The sequence below is a fragment of the Palaemon carinicauda genome, chromosome 21 (assembly GCF_036898095.1).
Source record: "Palaemon carinicauda isolate YSFRI2023 chromosome 21, ASM3689809v2, whole genome shotgun sequence".
Classification (NCBI taxonomy): domain Eukaryota; kingdom Metazoa; phylum Arthropoda; class Malacostraca; order Decapoda; family Palaemonidae; genus Palaemon; species Palaemon carinicauda.
Window position 1 is genome coordinate 13,057,952 of NC_090745.1, and position 12,500 is coordinate 13,070,451.

Genomic DNA, 12,500 nt, shown 5'->3' on the forward strand with positions numbered 1-12,500 from the left:
CTATATCACAATATCCGAACATATCGAAATAAATTAACGGAAAGGTAGAATTTCCCTTCGCTGACTCGTACAAAAATAAGAGTGTTTTTCTTCTCTTCTGTTTATCTGGATAATTAGAACCAAGCTCAGTTTTGCCTGTTTTTTTAGCATGGTTAATGCATCCAGTTTGTTGCTGACTTTGAGATAACGAGCTCTGCCCAGCATCACTAAAGGAAATTGATTCTTGAAAAAGAATGCAACAAGTTCTTTTACTCAACTGCTGCAATAGCATTAAAAATATTAAATAGCTACGAATGTTCAATAAAAAATTTTGTCTCTTAAGCACTGAAATGCTCTTTGGACAATAAACATTCATTACATTGATTAAAACTTTACTTAGTTCAGCATCAGGAACCATCAATTTGATTTTGACTCCACTCAAACAATTAGCAGTTTAAAAATTACATCAACACAGAGTAAGAAAAAAGTCAGTACAAAGAAATATACTTTCTCGTATTTAGTGTTTCATAATTAGAATACAAAAGAACCTTATTAGATTAGAGAGAGGGAAAAGTATTATTGAATTCCCAACACCATGGAAAATATCTAATGATTTTTTGGATGAATCGAAAAACTCAATTTCGGTGACAAGTTTGGAAATGTTCTTCACATTTTTTTTTTTTTCAAATCACACACTGTTTATATTGTTTCAACAGTATATCTGACACAACAATGATAAAAAACAAAATGTGTTAAAGTTATGAAAACAAACTATATTAAATGTCTATGTTAAGATTAATACCAAAAAATTAACATTTTGGCTGAGACATTTTTTTTATATTTAAGCTCACTCAGGGAAAGCAAGTTACAGGTTTAATAAAAACCGATAAATGAAATGTTAAAAAATAAAACCCAAGACCAATTGTCAATTCCTTCCACCAAAAATGTACTTATTATGGCTTACAACTTCAAACTGAGCTACCTAATTCTAAATGTATTTAGAAGCAGTATGATTTAACATATTTGGACAGCAAAAAATTAATATCATAGTAAGTAACTTTAACAAGGTAAAGCAGAGCAACTTCTACTGTAAGCCTTAAGCTAATCATTGCTTTGTCCATTTCTACAGTTCGTGGTTCGGTCCTGTCTTTCCTACAATTACAAAAGATCAAACCCGCTATGATTGGGATAGGACATGGTCTTGCAACCTAGCTTTGAATTTCCTAAGAATCCAATAGCTCTACCCTTTACAAGAGAAGTGGGTACATGGTTATATGGATATATACACACATTATATATATACATACACACACACACACACACATATATATATATATATATATATATATATATATATATATATATATATATATATATATATATATATATATTGGCATGCGATCGTACAAAAACCTTGCCAAATTATAAACTGCCTGAAGCTTTTAGAAATGTGGGTGCGGATAAGTCGTCTCCTGTAGGCATCCTAGGTACCAACCTCTTGATGTAGGGAAAGAAGAATAATATATATATATGTATATATATATACATACATATATATATATATATATATATATATATATATATATATATATGTATGTATGTGTATACACAGTATACATATACAGTGTGTATATATATATATATATATATATATATATATATATATATATATATATATATATATATATATACATGTATGTATGTAAGTATATATATAAATTGCGGTAACGTCAACAATAATGTCTTATTTCCAGCCCCTATTGTAATGAATCTAGTAGTACATTCCTTGTAATTAGGACTTTCTCATTAACGACCGAAGATTGTCAATAAAATGTTAATATTCTCGGCCTGAGTACACGTCAAAAGACCCTCACCAATACTATTTTTTACTGGAAAAGGATCTTTACAATGCCATACGCTCTGACTGCTCCTTTCTTTCCTCGCAACAAAACATTCAGAGGATTTTTATTATATTCCGCCCACGATACCAAAGGCCTGCCTCTCTCTATCGATCTTTCTATCTATGGAGGTTGATGCTCATCCTTTTCTTATGGTATAGATTTTCTTCAAGTGATTACAACATCAACTCGTGATGACAGCATATGAGAGAGAGAGAGAGAGAGAGAGAGAGAGAGAGAGAGAGAGAGAGAGAGAGAGAGAGAGAGAGACTAGCATTATGCAATGAGATAAGGTGCATTATTCACTCTATTCCCAATTGTTCCGAATATAAAATCACAAGTATAAAATTTCAAAAGTATACATCAATGCAGTAAAACAAAACTATTGTTAAAAAGGAAAAAAAAAAATATTGACAAGGAAACCATGATATTTCAGATAAAATATCAAGTGACTCAGTTTATTATTTTATACCTTCGTTGACAATGCGTTTGACAAGGAGAATTTATTTACTGTAACAAATTTATTCAAAACGGATTCAATTATTGTAAGTGTTGCTAAATATTTTGTAACAAGCAAAGCTGTCTCGAATAATACTGGGTAAAACTCGGTACAGTCTTGTCATGAGAGCTTAACTTGATCCTGGATCCCTAATACATCATTTACAGGTAATTTTCTTTCTTAAAGGTTGTGGTGGCCTATTGTAAACGTCCCTGCCTGACGATCTGTCGGACTGGGGTTCCAGTCAAGCTTAAGCTCAACAGTTTCTTGTATTGTCTGCAACCTTACCATTCTTGTGAGCTAAGGATGGGAGGGGGGGGGGGCTATAGGTCTTCTTGTTGAGTCTTCAGTAGCATTTTCTGGTCCTCCATGGTCCGTGCTTGGATGGATAGGGGGTTAAGCGCTGATCATATGTATTGGTCAGTTTCTAGACCATTGTCCAGTTAGTTAGGGCACTGTCACTGTCCCTTCGTTCTGTCATTCATAAATGGTTTTAAACATTTAAACCTTAAACCTTTAAGAAGCTTAAAAACAATATGGGTGATAAGATATAAAGTCTACAGCATCTAAGTTAAGCTTGTAAAAGTCTTATGGTTAATTCAGTTTTGGATCCGCGTATATAAAAATCATTTTGCATCACAATTCCTCAATAAATTATCTAATTATTACTTCGTTGAAAATAACATTTCGTCGAGATTAGACGTTAAATTGGGAACCATTATATTGCCATATCAAACTTAAATCTGTTTATTTCATTCTAGTCTGTATTAACTGCAAATACCAAACTGATGACCAGTTCAAAATCTGGAAAGCTTGGTGTCTGATTCAATTAATTTGCGAGATGAAAACTATCATTTGATTTTGCATATTCTATATTGAGTCATATTCTGATGTATTCCAATTGCCAGGTGACTTCAGTGACACATTTCACAAGCTGTTTACTTTAATAGTAAAGTTCACCAGCTGCTTATTTTAGCTAACGGTTCACCAGCTGTTTACAAGCGACCAGTTCAACAGCCATTTACTTTAGAGGCACAACTTAACAGCTGTTTGCTTTTGCATGAAAGTTCACCAATCGTTTACTTTAGTAACACAGTTTACCAGCTGTTTACTTTAGCAACTAGTTCACAAGTTGTTTACTTTAGCATCATAGTTCATCAGCCGTTTACTTCAATTTCACAGTTCACCAGCTGTTTACTTTAGCATCGAAGTTCACCACCTGTTTACTTTAGAAACCAGTTCACCACCTGTTTACGTTAGCGACCAGTTCAACAGCCTTTTACTTTAAAGACAGTTTACCAGCTATTTACTTTAGCATCACAATTCAACAGCCGTTTACTTTAGAAGCACCGTTCACCAACTATTTACTTAAGCGACACAGTTCACCAGCTGTTTACTTTAGCAACCAGTTCAACAACCCTTTACATTAGTGAAACAGTTCAACAGCTGGTTACTTTAGCAACACAATTCACTAGCCGTTTACTTTAGCAACACGGTTTAACAGCTATTTATTTTTGTGACAGCTTTCTTACTTTTCCGCAGGAAATTTCTGACCCCTAAACCATAATTTTAAGCAGTAACACTGGGAATTTATTAGGCTTTCTTGACACAAAATTTCCCGTTTTACTACTTGGAATTTACTGTCTCCGGTCACACAGTTGTTCAGTTACGTTTACAGGAATTTCTAGGAGCACTCATCGCTATAGCATATTTGTCATTTGATGATATGGTTCTGAGGATTGCCGGTTTAGTTTCCTTATCAGTGACACACGAGACAAGTCTTAAAAAACAAATGACTAGTTATATAGATTTTTTTTTTTTTTGCTCATGAATGGCAGAAGCAAGGAACAATGACATTGCCCTATTAAGCAGGACAATGCCCTAGAGACTGACCATATATACATATGATCAGCGCCCAAGCCCCTTTCCAACTAAGCTAGGACCAAGGAGGGCCTGGTAATAGCTGCTGATAACTCAGCAGATAGACGTTTATGGTCCCCAAAAACCCCCATCCTTAGCTCACAATAATAGTGAGGTTGCAGCGACCAAAGAAACTAACGAGTTAGCCCCGTTACCACATCGGCCACCAGCCCTGTTTTCTGAATAATTGAAAAAAAGCTAGCATTTTACCTGATAAATTACGTTATAGTAGTTTGACGATATGGTTTGTTCCATAAAAGAATGCCTTATTGATTTAATAGGAAATTCCAGGTACCTTATTAGACTTGAAAAAAGGGTAATTTTCATAATAGCAACAATACCAACAAGTTCCTTTACCATAAAGCGAAACTGGTAGACAAAAACATTTCATATCGTTTACCAAGATCTAAAATATAATAACTTCTTGTTGTTACATATTAAAGAAGGTATTTCCAAGGAATCTCTTTCCAAGTCATGTTTTCGGTTTTGAGATAATGTTGATAATGTCTGGTAGAAAACGCACCCTCTTATAAAAAGGGGGATAAGTTGAATACGTAAATAAATAAGACATAACAATGAATATATTACCATAATTCGCTGTGATTTACTTTTATTGTACTTTAAGCGTAAACAGTAAAGTTACTGAAATGGAATATCATAACGTATAGAAAATAAAAATTATTCGAGATTTATTAGAAAGAAAATGGATTGATACGACTAAACCATTAACTGTAAGGAGGAGTGAAATAAACACACATACACAGACACACACACACACACACACATATATATATATATATATATATATATATATATATATATATATATATATATATATATATATATACACACATAGTATATATGTGTATATATACACATTATATATATATATATATATATATATATATATATATATATATATATATATATATATATATATATATATATTTACACATAGTATATGTGTATATATACACATTATATATATATATATATATATATATATATATATATATATATATATATATATATATATATATATATATATATATATATATATAAAATACCCATAATAATATATATTGGTGATTAAAATCACTCTGCCATGGGAAGCTCTATTAAAATGAATATAAAATATGGTAATGAAATACTCTAACGAAAGATATGTCTGTACTGGCATTCATGTAAACAGACATTGGCCAATATACGTCATATCAATTAATCAGTTATTGTTATAGGTCTTCAATACTTCAAATTTATTATCAATGGCGTCACAACATTAATCCAAAGTCCTATACATAAAATATATTGTATGTTCCATTTTACATTTTATCCATAAAATATATTGAAAAATCTTAATTGAAATATATATATCAAATTGGAAATGCCAGACGTCAGACCAAGCGATAAGCCTATTACTTTTTCCCAGAGCAGGGAGACAAAACACGTGTATGTCTAATGCCTGACACGCACGCCCGCCCACTTCCACTCTTCTTTCATGTGGAATAATGACGTCATTCTAAATTTTATAAGGACAGAAAAATAAAGTGTAGAGCCTTGAACTTTAGATAACAAGAAAGTAATAGAATCACTTGGAATATGACGAACATCATTAAAGAATGAACTGGAAATCATTCAACGAATTATTGTAAACAGAAAATGTAAGGATGATAAAGGCCTCCAGATAGCTTCTCTTGATATGAGATTTTTATCAACACGAGTTAGAAACTTCGCTGAAAATTCCTTTTGCGTCATCTGACTGCTTCCTTAATCACAATACCGTGAATTAACGTGTCTAAGGAACTGCTAATGATTTTTGACAATTCGCTTTCTCTCATGTGAATTACAATCTAATCAAACAATATTGTTTTAATCATAATTCCCTGAGCAGAGTCAACAAACATACGGACATCTTTACATGTTTCTGGTAAATGTTTACTATACTTAGAAAATGAAGCTTTAAAGGCTTCTATATATTACTATTTATGAATTGGTAATTATGAGCTATTACTTATTTTCTCTTTTGTAGTTAACAATTTTAATTGAATAGTCCATATAAATCAAAGCATAACAGTCCGCCATTTTCTAAGCGTTGCCTTGAAAGCATTATGTATGGCTACTTTTTTAAGGTTAAAAAAGATATGTTAATGTGATTAATCAAATATTTGTCGAGGTATGCCACCAAACTAACACTGATAATGAGAGAGAGAGAGAGAGAGAGAGAGAGAGAGAGAGAGAGAGAGAGAGAGAGAGAGAGAGAGAGAGAGAGAGAGAGAGAGAGAGAGGTTTGTGCTGCAATAGGCTAAGGAAATCGTAGAAAAACTTCATTGTAAGTGAAAACCATTTCTTGACTGCACGATTTGACATACACCCCCCTTTCATAAGAAAAGAAATTCTCTATGAAAAACTAGCAAGTTATTCAATTTTGTTTAAAAGTATTTACTTATGTGAGTATCAAACGATTATGTGGTAGCCTATTGGAAACTTATATCTGCCGAACTAGTGTTCGAGTCACGCCCAAGTTCCATAATTTCTTTTTATCTCTGACCTCAACTTGTGAGCTAAGGATGCCTGGCCCTCCCAGATCCTACCTTTATGGAGAGGGGGCTTGGGCGCTGTTCACTCGAGAGGATGGGCCTGCCAAGGCATTGTGACTGTCCCTTGCCTCCGCTATTCATCAGCGACCTTTAAACTTTTAAAATATTCTTCTTACTTTAATGGAGGAGGTGCCTTTGACGTTCTTACACTTAATATGGTAAATAAATGAAGCAGGTAAATGATAGTTTTGCCATCAGTTGCCATGAATAGCCATAGCAGTTACATGTCAATAAACTCTGGAACTTAGCCATCCTTCATTCCAGCATAGGCCATACTTACCAGTTACCATCATACAACGCTCATGATCGCCAGGATGGAATGCAATGACAGTTTTGGGCATCGACTGTTATTATTATTATCCCAAATTCACATTTAATGCGGATATTTATCATGATTTTAGTTATTATTCGAAATTTCATCGTGTTCTCTTAGGATAAGTTGTAAGGACATTACATTGACTAATACATTAAGAAAGTTCCATAAACAAAACCAGGCTACTAGAAGATTTTTCTCTCCGTGAAACTTTTGAACAGGGGATAAGGTTCAAAATTTTACAGAAGAGATAACACAAGATCTCTGGAACTGATACTGTTACATCGTGACATCTCAACAGACGACAAAGTTGATAACCCTTGAGACGAAAACACTAGCAAATCATCCCATAAAATACAAATACTAAGATAAAGGAAAATTCATATGGTCAAACCAAAAACTAGATTTTTTCCAAAAAATAATTTAATAAACAGCTTCCAATAGTAGAAAATATGTACACCTTCAAATTGGAGATAAACTGGGACTGACAAATGGTGGTCGATAGTGAAGGTCTTCCGAAGAAGGCATCTTTCTAAGTTGCTTTCAATCTTGATAAATACTTTTTTCTTATATTAATTACGAACGTTCAGCGAGTAATAATTCTATTTTGGAGACCAACGCCATACGAAATAATTAAAATATCAAAAGTATTTAAAACAACTCTTGTAGTTGACTGGATATGGTAGATAATTATGTGGACAGAAATTCCATAAAACAGGATCTGATAGAAAATTGTAGGTAGATACTAAGTTACATCAAATGGCCTCTCGTAGAGCATTTTAGTTACTTAGTTACATAAAATAGCCTCTAGTAGAGCATTACAGATACTAAGTAACATAAAATAGCCTCTGTTAGAGAATTGCCGATACTAAGTTACTTAAAATAGCCTCTGGTAGAGAATTGTAGGTAGTAAGTTACATAAAATAGCCTCTGATAGAGAGTTGTAGATACTAAGTTACATAAAATAGCCTCTGGTAGAGAATTGTAGGGACCAAGTTACATAGAATAGCCTCTGTTAGAGAATTTGAGATACTAAGTTACATAGAATAGCTACTGGTAGAGAATTGGAGATACTAAGTTACATAGAATAGCTACTGGTAGAGAATTGTAGATACTAAGTTACATAGAATAGCCTCTGTTACACGTATTGCAGATATTAAGTTACATAGAATAGCCCCTGATAGAGATTTGCAGATACTAAGTTACATAGAATAGCCTCTGGTAGAGAATTTTAGATACTAAGTTACATAAAATAGCCTCTGGTAGGATATTGCAGATACTAAGTTACATAAAATAGCCTCTGGTAGCGAATTCCAGATACTGTTACATAAAATAACCTCTGGTAGAGAATTGTAGGTAGTAAGTTACATAAAATATCCTCTGGTAGAGAATTGTAGATAGTAAGTTACATAAAATAGCATCTGGTAGAGAATTGAAGGTACTAAGTTACATAAAATAGCATCTGGTAGCGAATTCCAGATACTGTTAGATAAAATAGCCTTTGGTAGAGAATTGTAGGTAGTAAGTTACATAAAATAGCCTCTGGTAAAGAATTGTAGACACTAAGATACATAAAATAGCATCTGGTAGAGAATTGCAGATACTAAGTTACATAAAATAGCCTCTGTTAGAGAATTTCAGATACTAAGTTACATAAAATAGCCTCTGGTAGAGTATTGTAGATACTAAGTTATATAAAATAGCCTCTGTGAGAGAATTGCAGATACTAGGTTACATAAAATAGCCTCTTTGAGAGAATTTCAGATACCAAGTTACATAAAATAGACTCTGTTAGAGAATTGCAGATACAAAGTTATATAAAATAGCCTCTGGTAGAGAATTGCAGATACTAAGTTATATAAAATAGCCTCTGGTAGAGAATTGTAGATACTAATTTACATAAAATAGCCTCTGTTAGAGAATTGTAGATACTAAGTTACATAAAATAGCCTCTGGTGGAGAATTGCAGATACTAAGTTACATAAAATAGCCTCTGGTAGCGAATTCCAGATACTGTTACATAAAATAGCCTCTGGTAGAGAATTGTAGGTAGTAAGTTACATAAAATAGCATCTGGTAGAGAATTGTAGGTACTAAGTTACATAAAATAGCCTCTGGTAGAAAATTGTAGATACTAAGTTACATAAAATAGCCTCTGGTAGAGAATTGTAGATACTAAGTTACATAAAATAGCCTCTGGTAGAGAACTGTAGATACTAAGTTACATAAAATAGCCTCTGGTAGAAAACTGCAGAAACTAAGTTACATAAAATAGCCTCTGTTAGAGAATTGTAGATACTAAGTTACATAAAATAGCCTCTGTTGGAGAATTGTAGATACTAAGTTACATAAAATAGCATCTGGTAGAGAATTGTAGATACTAAGTTACATAAAATAGCCTCTGGTAGAGAACTGCAGATACCAAGTTACATAAAATAGCCTCTGTTAGAGAATTGTAGATACTAAGTTACATAAAATAGTCTCTGTTGGAGAATTGTTACATAAAATAGCATCTGGTAGAGAATTGTAGATACTAAGTTACATAAAATAGCCTCTGGTAGAGAACTGCAGATACTAAGTTACATAAAATAGCCTCTGTTGGAGAATTGTAGATACTAAGTTACATGAAATAGCATCTGGTAGAGAATTGTAGATACTATGTTACATATAATAGCCTCAGGTAGAGAATTGTGAATACATAATTATTATTATTAATATCAGTTGCTAAGCTACAACACTAGTTGGAAAAGCAACATGCTATGAGCCCAGGGGTCCCAACAGGGAAAATAGACTAGTGAGGAAAGGAAACAAAGAAAAATCAAATATTTGGCGGACAGTATAAACTGTATAAACTGGAAAATTTAACATAACAAGAGAAAGAGAAAAAAGATAGGACAGTGTGCCCGAATGTACCCTCAAGCAAGAGAACTCTAACCCAAGACAGTGGAAGGCCATGGTACAGAGGCTAAGAAATGGGATCTGGCAAATAAAGGAAAATATATAAAAATAAAGCAACAATGATTTCTGCAGTGCGATAAGTTTTTCCTTACCCAAGAAATAGTGTCAAAATGACATTTGATGCAGAAAAGGCTCCCACGCCCACTTTAGTGGTGACACATCCACTTTGAGAGAACACGAAGGCAAATGAATAACTAACTGTGATCTAGAAAAGTCAATATTGGTGAGGGGAATTTAATGAAGACATGTCAGGATTCTCAGAATTTTTCCCGGTTTTCTAGCTTTTTAAAAGTGATTAAAAGATAAGAAAGAAATCATTTACAGTTACTGGCTGTTGAAAAGTATGGGAAATTTTTTACAGTGTAAACTGTATATACATAATATATATATATATATATATATATATATATATATATATATATATATATATATATATATATACTGTACATGTATATATATATATATATATATATATATATATATATATATATATATATATATATATATATATATATCTATATATATTTATGTGTGTGTGTATATATAAAGTATATATATATATATACATACGTACACACATATATATGATTTATATTACTTTATATACTGTATATACATTATATATATACACATAAATATATACATATATATATTATATATATGTTATATATATACAATATATATATATATATATATACATACATATATCTATATTTATATATACAGTATATATATTTATATATATCTATAATTTATATATATATATACATATATATATATATATATATATATATATATATATATATATATATATATATATATATATATATATATATATATATTCCTAAAATGTAATGGCTACATCTAAGAATTGTCGTTTCCGATATAAAAAATAGTTTCATAAAGAAAATTTGATGTTGAAAAATAGCAAACCATGTAAGTGACCGAATGAAAATCAACTGGGTCATGTCCCGCAAAATCTACTCGCATTTAAATTGAAAAGCGCTTTTACAATGAAGTATTCTTAAAGATATATTAGCTAGACGATCACTTACAGTCTTACAATACAAGATAAATGTCAATATGCTGGTCAGAAGTGGGTAAAAGTAACATTCTGTATGTCGAAGTGGCATCGTCAAAAGTTCCTTTCCCTTAAGAGAAGGACAACTTTAAGCTATATTGAGGAATGATCCGGTGTTTAAAGGTCAAAGTTCGCTCATGAATGGCAGAGGCAAGGGACAGTTACATTGCCCTAGCAATCAGGACATTGCCCCTAGAGACTGACATTATATTATATGATCAGCGCCCAAGCCTACTCTCCACCTAAGCTAGGACCAGGGAAAGCCAGGCAAAGGCTGCTGATGACTCGGTAGATAGACCTATGGGCTTTCCCAAACCTTACCTCACAAGGATGGTAAGGTTGCAGACACTAATGGTACTAACGAGTCTGAGAGGGCCTCGAACCCCGTCTGGCTAACACCAGACAGAGACGTTACCAATCATGCCACACCAACCCTTGTTTTAATTGATTTTTCATCATCTTTCATCCAAGTTCAATCTCCTTTTTCGAAGTTTTCTCGTCACCTCGAATTGGAAAGTCTTGAAGCGATCTTAATTAGCAGTCTCGTTCTCATTAATACAAACTTTGAAAGCCTATCTGGATTGGTATTGAGAATAAAACCTACTTCCCTTTTATTAATTCATAAGGAATAGTTTGTACAATAAGTTCATTTTCGAAGTTTAATAGTTCCTAAAGAAGCTTTTTGTTCTATTATCAACTTTTACCTCCACATGGCTGTTACTTATCAGAAAGCAAACACAGAATTTGGTTTGGATTTATCCGTCGTCACGATAATTCCCCAAAACCAAAAAATCAGTTATTTAGGTTTAATCATCTATTATGATACTCGAGGAATTTCATGAGGTACAGTTCCAAACACTTACAACGGGGGACCCCTTTTCCGAGAGGAGAAAAAGTGGCCCCACAAGAACTGTGGCAGGATTTGTGTTGGTGGCCCCGACGAAAAAGAAATATGGAGGTGGGCCAGTTTCCATTCATATACTGAGGGTATAAGGTTGTCATATTTAACGTTTGCTAAATTATTACCATTTATTGCCATTTCATAGACTAATTCCGAACACTAATATCTAAAAGGCATCATCATCATCATTATCATTATTATTATTATTATTATTATTATTATTATTATTATTATTATTATTATTAGCTAAGCTACAACCCTAGGTTGGAAAAGCAGGATGCAATAAGCACGAAGGAAAACTAACCCAGTGAGGAGAGGAAATAAGAAAGTGAATAGACTAAAAGAGAAGTAATG